The sequence below is a fragment of the Pinus tabuliformis genome, chromosome 1_2 (genome assembly GCF_031772625.1).
Source record: "Pinus tabuliformis cultivar Carrire ecotype Pingquan chromosome 1_2, CPIR1, whole genome shotgun sequence".
Taxonomy (NCBI): Eukaryota; Viridiplantae; Streptophyta; class Pinopsida; order Pinales; family Pinaceae; genus Pinus; species Pinus tabuliformis.
This window is the reverse complement of record NC_142298.1, coordinates 314047699-314060673: the sequence shown is the minus strand read 5'-3', so window position 1 is coordinate 314060673 and position 12975 is coordinate 314047699.

Below are 12975 nucleotides of genomic sequence, written 5' to 3'. Positions count from 1 at the left end.
GAATATATAATGAAGAGCAAGATCTAGAATACATGTTATTGGGTTATGTTGCACAATTGGAACTGAATCAAGGATGAACCTTAGCACTTGAGGAAGGATAAGATCTAATGATGGGTCAAGATCTTAAATCTTGAAGTGAAGTATCTTTATGTGTTTTATCTGAATAACTAGTGCACGTTGTAGACTATAAATATGATGATCTGGGTATAACTGAAGTCTGGAATTGTTGTAAAGTTTAAATCATCATTTATAGATCTGTATGCAGGTTCACCTTAGAAAAGGTGTGTATACACGCAACTTCTGCATATCAAAACAGCGTATACATCTTAAAATTGATTTGCAGATCTGTACACAGGTTCGCCTTGATAAAAGTGCATATGCACGGAGGTTCAACACATTGAAGTAGCGTATACCTCATAAAATATGCTTTAGCTACTTCTGGTTTCTGTTACAGTGTTCTAGGTTCTGGTTACTGTATTCTGGTTATAGCATTCTGAAAAGTGATTAATTGATTCAGTTTTGGTTGGTGCAAAGGAGATTGATTGATGCAGATGTATTTGATGTTATTGATGGATCCAGTCTGAATTTTTTTGAAATGTGGTCCCTGGAAGAAAAGAGAAGGTTATAGCCTTCTGTAGGCCGACACCTACATACTAGTAAACATATCAGCTAGTACAAGAGCTAGGGGGTTGTAGCTCCCTTCCAGGAGAAGCTGGAGAATGAGAGAATGTTGTAGCCTTCTACAGGTAGAAGCCTGCATACTGGTATAACACTGCACTAGTACAAAAATTGTAAAAAGAAGTTTCTTATTAAAAGAAGATAGAGACAATTGTAGCAGGTGGTTTTCACCCACATTGGGTTTCCACCTTATATCTTGTGTTCATGTGTGTGTGATTGTCTGTTCTATTTTACTGCACCTGGTTACTGTTTATATGGTTCTGATGCACTGAGTAAAGATCAACATATGATAAATTAATTGAATCATAAGTTTGCAGGATATACGTTAGTTGCCTTAAATACAGTTGCATATACATGCAAGTTCCATTAACTGAAGTAGCGTATATGAATCTGATTATGGAAATGAAATATTATTGACTTGTTAATATTGATTCACACCCCCCCCCTCTAAGTATTATTTTCAACACCCTCCTCAAGCTGTTTTGTAGGCAATCCACTAGACTTGGAAGCACATCCCTCTGTGCCCGGCCCAAACCATCAGAATACCCCTCTCGGGGCTTAAGAGGATGAAGAATCTGTCAAGGGCCACAAGCAAGGGAAAAAGGAAAAGTGTGTTAAGGCCAGGAATCAAAACATTGCACTTCGTTTGGGCGAGGACATACAGTGGGGAGAAGCCATGGACACTGCTGATAGGGTTTTGGTGGGCCGGGTGTGAGGACAGAACTACTCCACGGCCAGGCTCAGGCAATGGACTGCTGAGATTTGGGGGCACTATTTGACTAAATTTCCATTTGTACAAACCTTCATTAGGGGATGATTTGTGCTACTCTTTGCTAGGGCTGATCATGCAATTGGATTTTATCTAGTTTTTGGCATATCGAGCAAACCCCTGTGCTACTCAAAAGATGGAACCCTCTCTTCGACCCTGAGAGGGAGCAGTTGGGTGCAGGGCCATTGTGGGTCAGATTACCAGGTTTTCCCCTTCACTTCTGGTCTGAGGATATTTTCAGGCGCATTGGGAACGCCTTGGGAACCTATCTAGAGTTCGACAATTCATACCTGTCCTCGGGCAACATGGATTTTGCAAGGATCCTGGTCCATCTAGACACAAGGGAGGGTTTGGAAGAGCACATTACTCTGCAATGGAAACATTACACTCGTCTACAGATCCTGGATTATGAGGGGGTTCCTTTTCAGTGCAGGAATGCCCTTTGAAGGGGACAACCAAAGTATCAAACCAGGGGAAGGCGATACCCACCAAAGTCACAGGAGCACCTGAACATCGAGTCAACACCGATGCAGAACAGACAAAGGCGGCCTCTAAGAATCTGAAGAAGCACGAAAATGCTCCCATTCGACCACCCTCTCCTCCTATGACCAGGGCCCAGGCGGCTGCGCTCTCTTCGGGTATGTCTAATTCTACTCCTTGCTCTTTTAATTTCACTTCTTTGTCTTGTGCTTCTTCTTCTATCACAATTGGCCATCATTGTTTTGTATCTACCTGTCCGACTCCTCACTCCTTGGCCTGCTCATTGCAGCCACCCCCCCTATCTCTTGCACCCCACCATCCTTCCCAGAGGTGACCTTCTCTGCACAATCCTCCGACTCAGAGCAAGGGTCTTTCTCTCACCCATACCAGCTCAGATCTCATTCTCGGTTAGTGCCACTTGACTCTATTGGCATTGGTATCATATCCCCTCCCATCCCTCCCAAACCTCCCCAGGGCAGACCATCCTCCCTCTCTAAGGCCAAACAACAGGCGGGTAAGGAGGTCGTAATGGGTCGACAATTAGCTATTGACCAGGTTCTTAGAGCACAGAACACCCTGGTGTCCTCTCCCTCATGAAGCTGCTCTCCTACAATTGTTGAGGGTTAGCTAGTCCTGAAAAAAACTAACATTTCGGAGGCTTCTTAGCATCGAGCGGGTGGATGTCATTTTTCTTCAGGAGACTTTGGGATTAGCAGAAGCCATCACTCACCTCCTTGAATCCATGCTTCCCGGATGGCATTTTCATGCCCTAGATGTACACGGGAGATCAGGGGGCATTGCGATGGGTTTCAACTCCAGGACTATCAAATTATGTAACATTTGGGGGGATCGAGCTATATCGGGGTAGACATCTACTCATCTAATTTAGGTACAGACATAAGGCTAATCAATGTTTATGGTCCTTGCCAAAATCGGGGACCCTTCTGGGAACAATTGCTCAGCTCTAGTCTCCTGCAAGTGGATAATCTTATTCTAGGAGGAGATCTTAATTTCTCAATTGGATATTCTGAGTCATGGGGCCATAATGCTCAGATCGATTTTCTATCAGAATTCTTCAAACATATCTTGGAGGACCATGGCCTTATTGATATACCATCTGCTAAACTACAACCCACCTGGAGGAACAGAAGGACGGGGGAGGCTAGGCTGGCCAGAAGACTAGATCGATTCCTCCTTAAAGAATTACTTCTGGAAATGGGGTGTAACTATAGGCAGTGGGTTGGATCGGGAGGCTTATCAGACCACTCGCCCATATACCTTGAAATTAGTGGAGGTGTGAACAAGCCTAAAGCGCCATATAAGTTCAATTCAACATGGTTAAAAGATGTTGACTACATTAAACTTGTTACTGAATACTGGAAGTCCCATCCTCCTATTGCGGGAGGAAACATAGCAGAAGGATTTGCCCACAATCTAAGCAATCTGAAGAGACTATCCAAAATATGGGCACACAATAAGAGACTGATGGATGATCAAACCCTGAGAAGCACTGAAGCTGAGATAGATTCTATGGAAGATGAGCACGGAAGGGGATATATATCTCCTAAGCATAAGGAGAGGCTCACTACACTAGTAGCACAAAGAGACAAAATACTAAAAGACAGAGAAGAATCGTGGAGGTTGCGAAGCAGAGCCATATGGATACTTGAAGGATATTATAACACAAAATTTTACCATAAGTTCACCAATGGAAAAAAAGCAATCAATACCATTTGGCATTTGAATATTGAACAGGGAATTAGAGTGAATTCCTTTAAGCACTTAGCCTCCCTTGGCACATCTCACTTCAAGCAACTCTACAAAACTCCCCCCACTGCATCACTGGTTGAAATCATCAGAGTGGCTCAATTGTTTCCTCGATTTGTTGTTCAGGAGGATGCATTGGATCTAAATAAGGCTGTTACATTGGGGGAGGTTGACGCCACTCTGAAATGGTTCAAGAAAGAAAAGAGCCCTAGACCAGATGGATGGACGGTCGAGTTCTATATTGCTTTTTTCGAAATCCTAGGAGAAGACCTTCTCAAGGTCATTGAAGATTGCAGAATCTCGAGGCGTATGTACGAGGCTTTCAACTCCACCTTCATTGCGCTCACCCCAAAATCCGACAACCTTGGCTCATTCGATGACTTTCGTCCCATCTCCCTCTGTAATTGTATTTATAAGATCATAGCCAAAATCATAGAAAATCGCCTCTGTCCCATCCTTTCCTCCCACATTTCCTTTGAACAATTTTCTTTCCTTCAGGATCGACAGATACATGAAGCTATAGGAACTACACAGGAGGTCTTACACTCCATTCAGACGAAGAAATTGAAAGGTATGATACTCAAAGTAGATCTCTCCAAATCTTTTGATCGTGCTAGTTGGTTATATATCAGAATGCTTTTAACTCATCTCAGTTTCCCCATAGAGTTCATAAATTATATTATGTGCTGCATAACAAATATATCTTTCAATGTCCTCATCAATGGATCAACGTCCCCATTTTTCCACTCGGAAAGGGGCCTCAGTCAAGGATGTCCACTATCCCCTCTATTATTTTTGCTCATTATGGAGGGCCTTAGCAGACTTATCTTGGAAGATCACATGATGGGGAGATTACAGGGTATCAGGATTACAAACAATTGCACACTAACTCATCTTCTCTTTGTTGATGATGTGTTGCTCTTCCTTAATGGAGGCATTGGGGAACTGACAGACCTGCAAAACATCATGGCCATATTTAGAATTGCAACAAGAATGGAGATCAACAACATAAAGTCCACCATCACCACTTCAGGTTGCTCACCACATGAAATTTAGTATGCTCTCCATAGGTTCCCATTCACTCTTCAAAATTTGGATGATGGTCTTAGATATCTGGGATACAGGCTAAAACCTCATTGTTACAAGATTGCCGACTGGATATGGCTGGTCTCCAAGCTCGAGAGAAGACTAAACATTTGGCACCATAAATATCTCTCCAAAGTGGGACGATTGGTTCTTATAAAAGCCATTCTTGAAGCCACACCAGTATACTGTATGTCCCTAGCATGGATTCCTTTGGAAAGAAAAATAGATAGGAATAATATTTGCCTGGGCTAGATGGGAATTACTTGCTCTGCCAAAGAAATGGGGAGGATGGGGAATTAAGAGACTGGACCATTTTTCAACTGCTCTGGCTGCTAAGTTGGGATGGCAGCTGGTCACCTCAAGCAATTTATGGACAAGGGTGGCCTACTCGAAATACATTTTTCCCCACAACATGATGGACTGGATCAAACAACCCAACTGGAACAAGACTGGGATTTCCATCATTTGGAGAGAAGTAATAAACTCCCTGCCTCTCATCCGAGATGGGATCACCTGGAAAATACATTCTAGCTCATCGATGCGCATTGGTTTGGATCCCTGGATTGGCAGTGGCAACTCACATAGGCTTCCACAAGAATTAACCCTTCTTCTCAACAATTCTGGTATCACATACATTAATCACATTGCGGATCCAGAGAACACTACACTGTTCCATCAGGCATGGAAGACTGCTCGTTGTCTACATCTCCCAAAGATCTGGCATCACCATTAGGTCGAGTACATCTCTGATGTGATTGAATCACACGTCAGGATCACAGAGGGGGAAGATGAACTTATTTGGGCCCAAGAAAAACATGGAAAATACTCACCTAAGGAAGGATATCTATGTATTTATGCAGACCATCGGCCACCGATTGCTGAGCATTGGTGGAGCCAGTTGTGGAAACTAAAGCCGCCCCCCAGAACGTGATTGTTCATGTGGATAGTGCTCAGGAACAAGGCCCCCATGGGGGACAATCTTAATAAGCGAGCTTTTCATAGACCATCTTGGTGTTGTTTGTGCAAGAATAGCTCTGAATCCATAGACCATCTCTTCCTGTTCTGTCTGATCATTGTGGATCTGTGGAATTCAACCCTTCATGCCATAAACATCCATAGCCGATGGCAGGGCACATCTGTAAAGGACGCATGGCTATCTTGGTGGACATCAGCTGTTTCGAACAAAGCCAAAAATCTACCCCTCCTATTTTGTTGGGCTATCTGGATAGCTTGAAACCATTATATTTTCCAGAACATCATCCCCATCTGGCACTCTATCTCTGCTCGCATATTGGCCACCTATAATATCATCCCTGATGACGATGCTTCTCCTCCCTCTAGAAATATAGTTCCTGAGGCCATCAACTGAGACTACCCTTGGGATTATTTCGACGGGTTTGCCCAGGATGGAGGGTGTGGGGGGGTGCTATTCTATATCTCTCTGACACACATTTCTTTAAAATTCAAATGGGTCTGGGAAGGGGCACAAACAACTATGTCGAGCTTATTACCCTCAGACATCTCCTACATTTTGCCATGGAAAAACAATGCAGGAATATTCAAATTTTTGGGGACTTCAAGAATGTTATCAACTAGATTAACAATACATCTATTTGTCATGCTTATTCTCTGAGACCCATTCTGGAAGAGGCACATAGATTCATTGCACATTTTGATCACTTTGTTTGTCGCCATATATACAGGGAACACAACCAGATTTCTGATCAGCTATCCAAGGAAGCTGCGAACCGGCCTCGTGGTACATGGATGATATAGGAGCAGAGGGACGATGATCACTATCAATTCTTCCATTGCCCATACATGGACTACAGAGCATAACTGGGCCTGGAGGGGCCTATTTTTTACATGATTATATTTTTGCTGCATAATTTATCAGTACATATGTATATCTCGGTTATCTTAGCTGTATATATTGGCAGATAAAAAACTGTACTCCATGCGTGGATTTTGTTTTGAAGATTGAAATTTTTGAAAAACTGTACTCCTTGCATGGAGCTATTAGAACTTTGATATATATATTTTTGATGGGAGAATAGCCTCACTATATAGCATATTTGACACAACATCTACAATATGTAATTTTCTACTATCAATGAAAATTATGATTTTTCCTTGGGTCGAAAAAAGCATGAAAGTACAGGAAGAGAAAAGACTCCAGAAAAAGAAAAAATAGTTGAACAAGAGATTATTATCGCTAATTCACCTGAAAAACAAAGCAAAAGAAACTAGAAACAACAGAAGTCAAACAAATGCAAGTAGATAAGGAGAAAGAAAAACAAGTATCTACTGAAACCAACACCAAGGAAAATGAGGAAAAAATGGAATCATATAACAAGTTGGATACTATATCTGTCGTATCTCCTCAAGCATCAGTAACACCAATTTCTACTAAGATTCCTTGGGAATCATTCTTGTTTAAATCAATTTCTGAGTTAGATCCAATTGCAGATACTATCCCTTCTTTGACAAATTATTATTTTAATACTCAAACAAAATCAGTTGTCATAAGAACAAAGAAAATGAAACATGATACTTTGGGGACTGTATTGAAATTCATTTTCTAGACTCAGGGAGACGTAAAAGAAAAAGCTCAAGAATCTTCTCAAGCTTTAGGATTTTTTGTTAATTACAATCAATATCATTTGAATGAGCTTGCAACTTCATATGATGACAGTTTGCATAAAATTAAAGTTTTGGAGGAAACATTGAAGAAAAATGAGTTATTCAAAGCAGAAAAATGGCAACGGAATACTGCCACTTTAGTTCAAGGATTTGCTGTAGAAAGAGAAAACCTGTAGAAGAATTTTCTAAAATAATTGAAAGAAACAAGTGCAAAATATGAACATGAGATTCAAGAATTGAGAAAATTACATGAAAATCAAACCTGCATCTGGAAGCAAGAAGCATAAAACAATTTTGCCATTATGGTCACAATTTTGAAAGATCAAATTAAATCTCTTAAATATCAACCCAATGAGAATCAACAAGCAACACAAAGTATCGAAGTTTTCAAGAATCAAACTTTAAAAATTTGTCTAATTTTAAGGAAGAATCAATCAAACTTTTGTAAAAATTTGGATCAAATCTCAAGATTTTATCAAGAAATTACAGATTTAAATGAAAGAATTGATTCATTGGTAGAAGAAGACAAATCAATTAAAAACAAATTTTTGTCTATTCTTGACTGGGAAAACGAATTTCAATCTAATGAAATTCCAAAAATTTCTAAGAGAGATAAAAGATTGATGCTTGCATCCTTAAGTTGCAGGGAGAAAGAGAAAAAACAAAATAGAGGCTGCATACAAACAACATATGAGCAATGTTTATCAATTTGGGAAAAATAACATACTTTATAGAAGAATTTGACCTATCAGGTGGCAAGTCATTAAAGGAAGCAATTCTAGGAGAATTAAAATAGTCTACAAAATATCTTGTTGCCGAGGACCAGGTAGAAATAAAAAACATTAAAGTTTGGAAACAACAAAGTTTCCAAAAATTTCTGCAACTGCCTTTTGAACAAATCAAGCTTATTGCCAAGTTTGAGGTCAAATATCAGAAGAAGAAGAAAAAGGTACAAGGATTAATTGCCAACTGCCAAATCAACATAAATCAGTTTCCTTCCATTTATTTCTCTACATTGTATGAGATATATTCACAATGGGAAACTTATATCCAAGTACATGCACCTCACTTGCTACTTAGTATCAATTACAAAGATTCTGAAGAAGAGGAAAGGATGTCTGCTTTCCTGCCATATATCAATTGAACAAACATATTTTTAGAGTTGAGTATTTACTTTCAGAAAATCTGTTGATTTTCATGTTTCAAGACTTATTTTATTATTTTTTAGTATTTATAGACCTTTATTTGTTGGTGCAACGGGTCCAAAATCAATGAAGACTACAAACTTGAATGGGTTTTTTTATTATTATCAATTTTGAAGTACCAGGTTTTTTCAAAACCATTTTCAGTGTTCATGTGTGATGACCTATGTCATTTATGTCAGTATATGATTTTAATTACTTAATAAATGCCTATGATTTTACAATATGACTTATGTTATTTGATTCTGAATGAATATTTGATAATTCTGTTTAAGATTCCTTATGACAATTTTGCAATTTACATCTTTTTATGATCAGGAATTAAAAATTGCAGATTCACTTATTGTTATTGGTCATTGCAATCTAGTATTCAAATATAGGCAGATTTTCTCTCCTCTACGAGATAGAAATTGTTACTTGTTTAGTTTAAATTGTGCATGTATAGATATTCCAAAAAATACCAACAAACCTGTTTCAATAATATGAAAACTCGAAAACATTTGTAAAGTTTCTATTTAAGTATTAGCCAAAACTTATCTGTTCATTTTTCTGAATTAAATTTCAATTAGGATTTTAAATCTGATGATATTATGCTCATTTAAATCCTTTAATTGCTACTATTTATATTGGTTAAATCATTGGTTAAATATGGACATGCATAAGGTACAAGATTTTTGAGCAAGTGTTTGATGAATAGAATCTCAAGAAAATATCTTTTGTTTCTGTATTCCATATATATATGTTAACATCAAGTAGTTCACATATCCATTGTATTGCAAAACCTTTTCCCTCTATATGTCCATATGCATATTGCATTAATAAATTTATAATATAAGCTTGTCAATCATTGATACATTGCTCTTGTTCAATGTTTCTAGCATTCAGGTGTTGTTTTAAGCAATTGGTAGCTCTATTGTCATTACAAATGAAACAATTATAAAAAGTTTGTGCAATTGTTTTTCTCATATTAGACATATCAAAACATGGTGCAAGTGTACAAATAGACTCAAACAAAGAGTCATGGCAATCATTGATATTTTTTCCATAGATCAAAAAGCCTTGTTCAAGTAAGATTTGCTCAATTGACAATATGTCAAAGTGTCCAAGTGAGAATTGGTATGGACAAATGCATGGACCAATTGCTTTATCTATTGAAGCTACAATATCTATTGTTCTATGTAACAGGAGTAGCTCAAAATGTCCACATGCATAATTTTGGTTATGTTGCAAAATATTATATTGATAGCCATCAATGTCTGGATTGAATTGTAGATCTTAGTTTAATTTTAGTTTTAGATAGGCAACAACACCTTTCTTATAGAGGGCATATAGCCATACCAAATGAAAACAAAATATAATTGGAACTTTGATTGGCCAAACACTGACTTGTTGCAAGAGTATTTTTTCCACCTGTCAACAATTCCTTATGTAAATTGGATGCAAGCATAACAATTCTTGCAGTCATAATTGTGCCTTGATCCCTGTTCACATTGGTAATTCTTATAATATAGCAGACTCATCTATTTCTTGTTATAATGTTTATCATTGTATATGGCACAATGAAGTTACTATTCTTTTCAACACTGTTGTACAAGTTTCCTCAGGAAGGTACATTCCATTAGTTTTTGCTGTAGTATTGTTTCTTGTAATGTATGTGTGTCATTATGTCCATGAAAACAGTTATGCCTATGAGATGAAGCACAATGTGATAGAAGATTCCATGTTGAACCTAGGTTCTGCACTGCGTGTGCCCAGAGTTCCAACAAAAGAGTTATTATACATATAACTAACACAAGGAGTTGGAGCAATACTTGCACATTTCGTCAAAAAATTCTTTGTCATTTACTATGTTCTTGTATTCATCTGTGTCAAGTATTTAGCTCTGAATACAACTGCAACTAGAAAACTGAGAGTGTTCGGGTTCTTGTTCTAACAAAATAGGTATTTTTAGAACATATGTTTGTCTTTCAGCTAGAGCAGTGTTAATTAAAATTGTTTTTCTAGAATTTGAATACAAAGGTAGTGAAAGAGCAATGTGGACTACTTGTTAACTTGAAATTTGTTGCATATTTAGCAATGTGTTTCCAATTTTCCGAATAGTTTCAATTTTGTTGTCTCCACAAGATATGCAATTTTCTTGAATTCGTTTCAATATAGTTGTCATTGAGCGATCTGTGTTTGCTTGCCACACTATGTTCTTGTATTCATCTGTGTCAAGTATTTAGCTCTGAATACAACTGCAACTAGAGAACTCTTCTTATTTAGCACTATTGATACCAAAGGAAAAAGATGTAGAAATGTATTGCTAGGTATGCATGTAGACACAAACAGATAGGAAATGTGGGCTTTGAGAACCAATTATTGAAATTATAGAAAGACTTTATAATGTCACATAACATATACACTCATGATATCAATAATTGAACTGAGATTCAAGAAAATAATTGCGATTGTGCACACAATATAATATTTTCATAGCTTGTTGGTCAGAGCCAAGTCTAGTCTTCTTTGTTTGTTTCTTCTCTAATTTTTTGATATGAAACATATAATTTAAAAATTCACGAAATAATTTGTATTCCTGTTATCAGCTTTAAAAAAATCCTTTTTTCTTTTGTGCATCACAAAATGAATAAAAACAAAATCCTTAAACATATTTTTTCTTTTTTGAAGACTTAAGTCAGAGGTCAGATCCAAAAAGATTTTGTAAAAAAAATTATAACCTCCCAACTACTTGACCTTCCGACCACCCAACTAGCAAGTTAGGGTGACTACGATTTTTTATTATTATAAATAATCTACTCAACCTCTTGATCTTAGCATTACCCAAATGTTAAACTACCCGACCTAATGAAACCACTCGACTATGGTATTGTCGGGGTCACAATAGAATAAATGAATCATAAAAAAAAAAATGCTTGACTATCCGACCTCCCGACTATACGATCAACCCAATAAAAAAAAATCCCTTACAGTCTGGACAATAATCTTGAAATTTTCACCAAATCAATTTAAAAAAAATAGTTTACACTCTGGGCAACAACCTGAAGGATTGGACGAGGGAGCTCCTAGTCTATATTTTCCTTAAAGGAAAATATAGTCTATAGTTTCTATGATACATAAAATCCATTTACATCCTTTCCTTTCTCGCTCACAGAGAATGGCGATCACCAATTGTATATTTCCATGCAATAGTACACCATGGGGCCGCCAATACACCGAATATGCGAGTGGTCGGGGCATACCCGTCTATTACTTCATGACGTCATGTTCCTCGCAACTCCTGATTTCCTAACCTCGTAGCAGTCAACTCATCCTGAAGTTTGTAACTTGTTCTCCCTCTGACCACCCGACCCCCGACCTTCAACTTAGTCATTTCGGCATATAACCCAACCACCATGCATACAACCCAACCTCCCAACCTTTGACTAAGCGGATTTCATCACCACTTTTATTATGCTATTATGCATCTATAACTCTGTCCTTTGAACTCTTTGTTATCCTCCTAGGTGCTTGGACCCTACAGATAATCCATATCCGATGTCCAATCGTACAACAGGAGAATCCCGCTGCTCCAATCAGAAGCTTTCCCGCCTACGAGCCTCACTGCAACAAGATAAGCCTTATCCAATTCTTTCTATAAATTCAACATTTTTCCCCTTTGCTCCACAGTAAACACCCTTTCTTATTATTCAAGAATGCTTGTGTCATGGTTGTTTGGCTCTACACCACGCAAAGCCTTCACTCAATATTTTTGCACTCTCCCCAAAGACCAAGTTTGCTGCTGCATGAACTACCTCGAGCTAATCCTCTCGACTGTGGCCTGCTCTCATGGATCCATTCCACTTCCAAATCTAAATTAGCACCTCACCACTCCGTTGAAGTCATACTAAGACGTTCCACGACATTACCCCTTCTAAGCTTGGGTGATAGCTACATTGAGGAATTACTATCTCACATCACTTCTCTACCTTCAGGTAGGGAATTCATCGCATGGCAGCATAGGCACTCTTGCATCTCTTATCTAACATAATCCTAGCGCCACCTTACAACGTGATCCAATCTCACCTGCCACAAGCCAAGTATTCTAGAATTCTCACCAACTCTCTCAGCAAGTCCTTGAGACTGCTCATGGGTAGCCGAAGCATTTGGCTATTAACAAGGGCTTGTGACCCTCATTGCCAAATTCCCTATGGTGGGAATGGATGCTCATGCACAATAAAGGATAAATCCTATGGAAGTACCACAAAAAGACATGATCGACCCGTGAACATTCTCTTGATCTTTCACATATTGTTCACCTATCAACACAGTACTTTGTAAACATATATCCTAATGTACACATTGACCGAC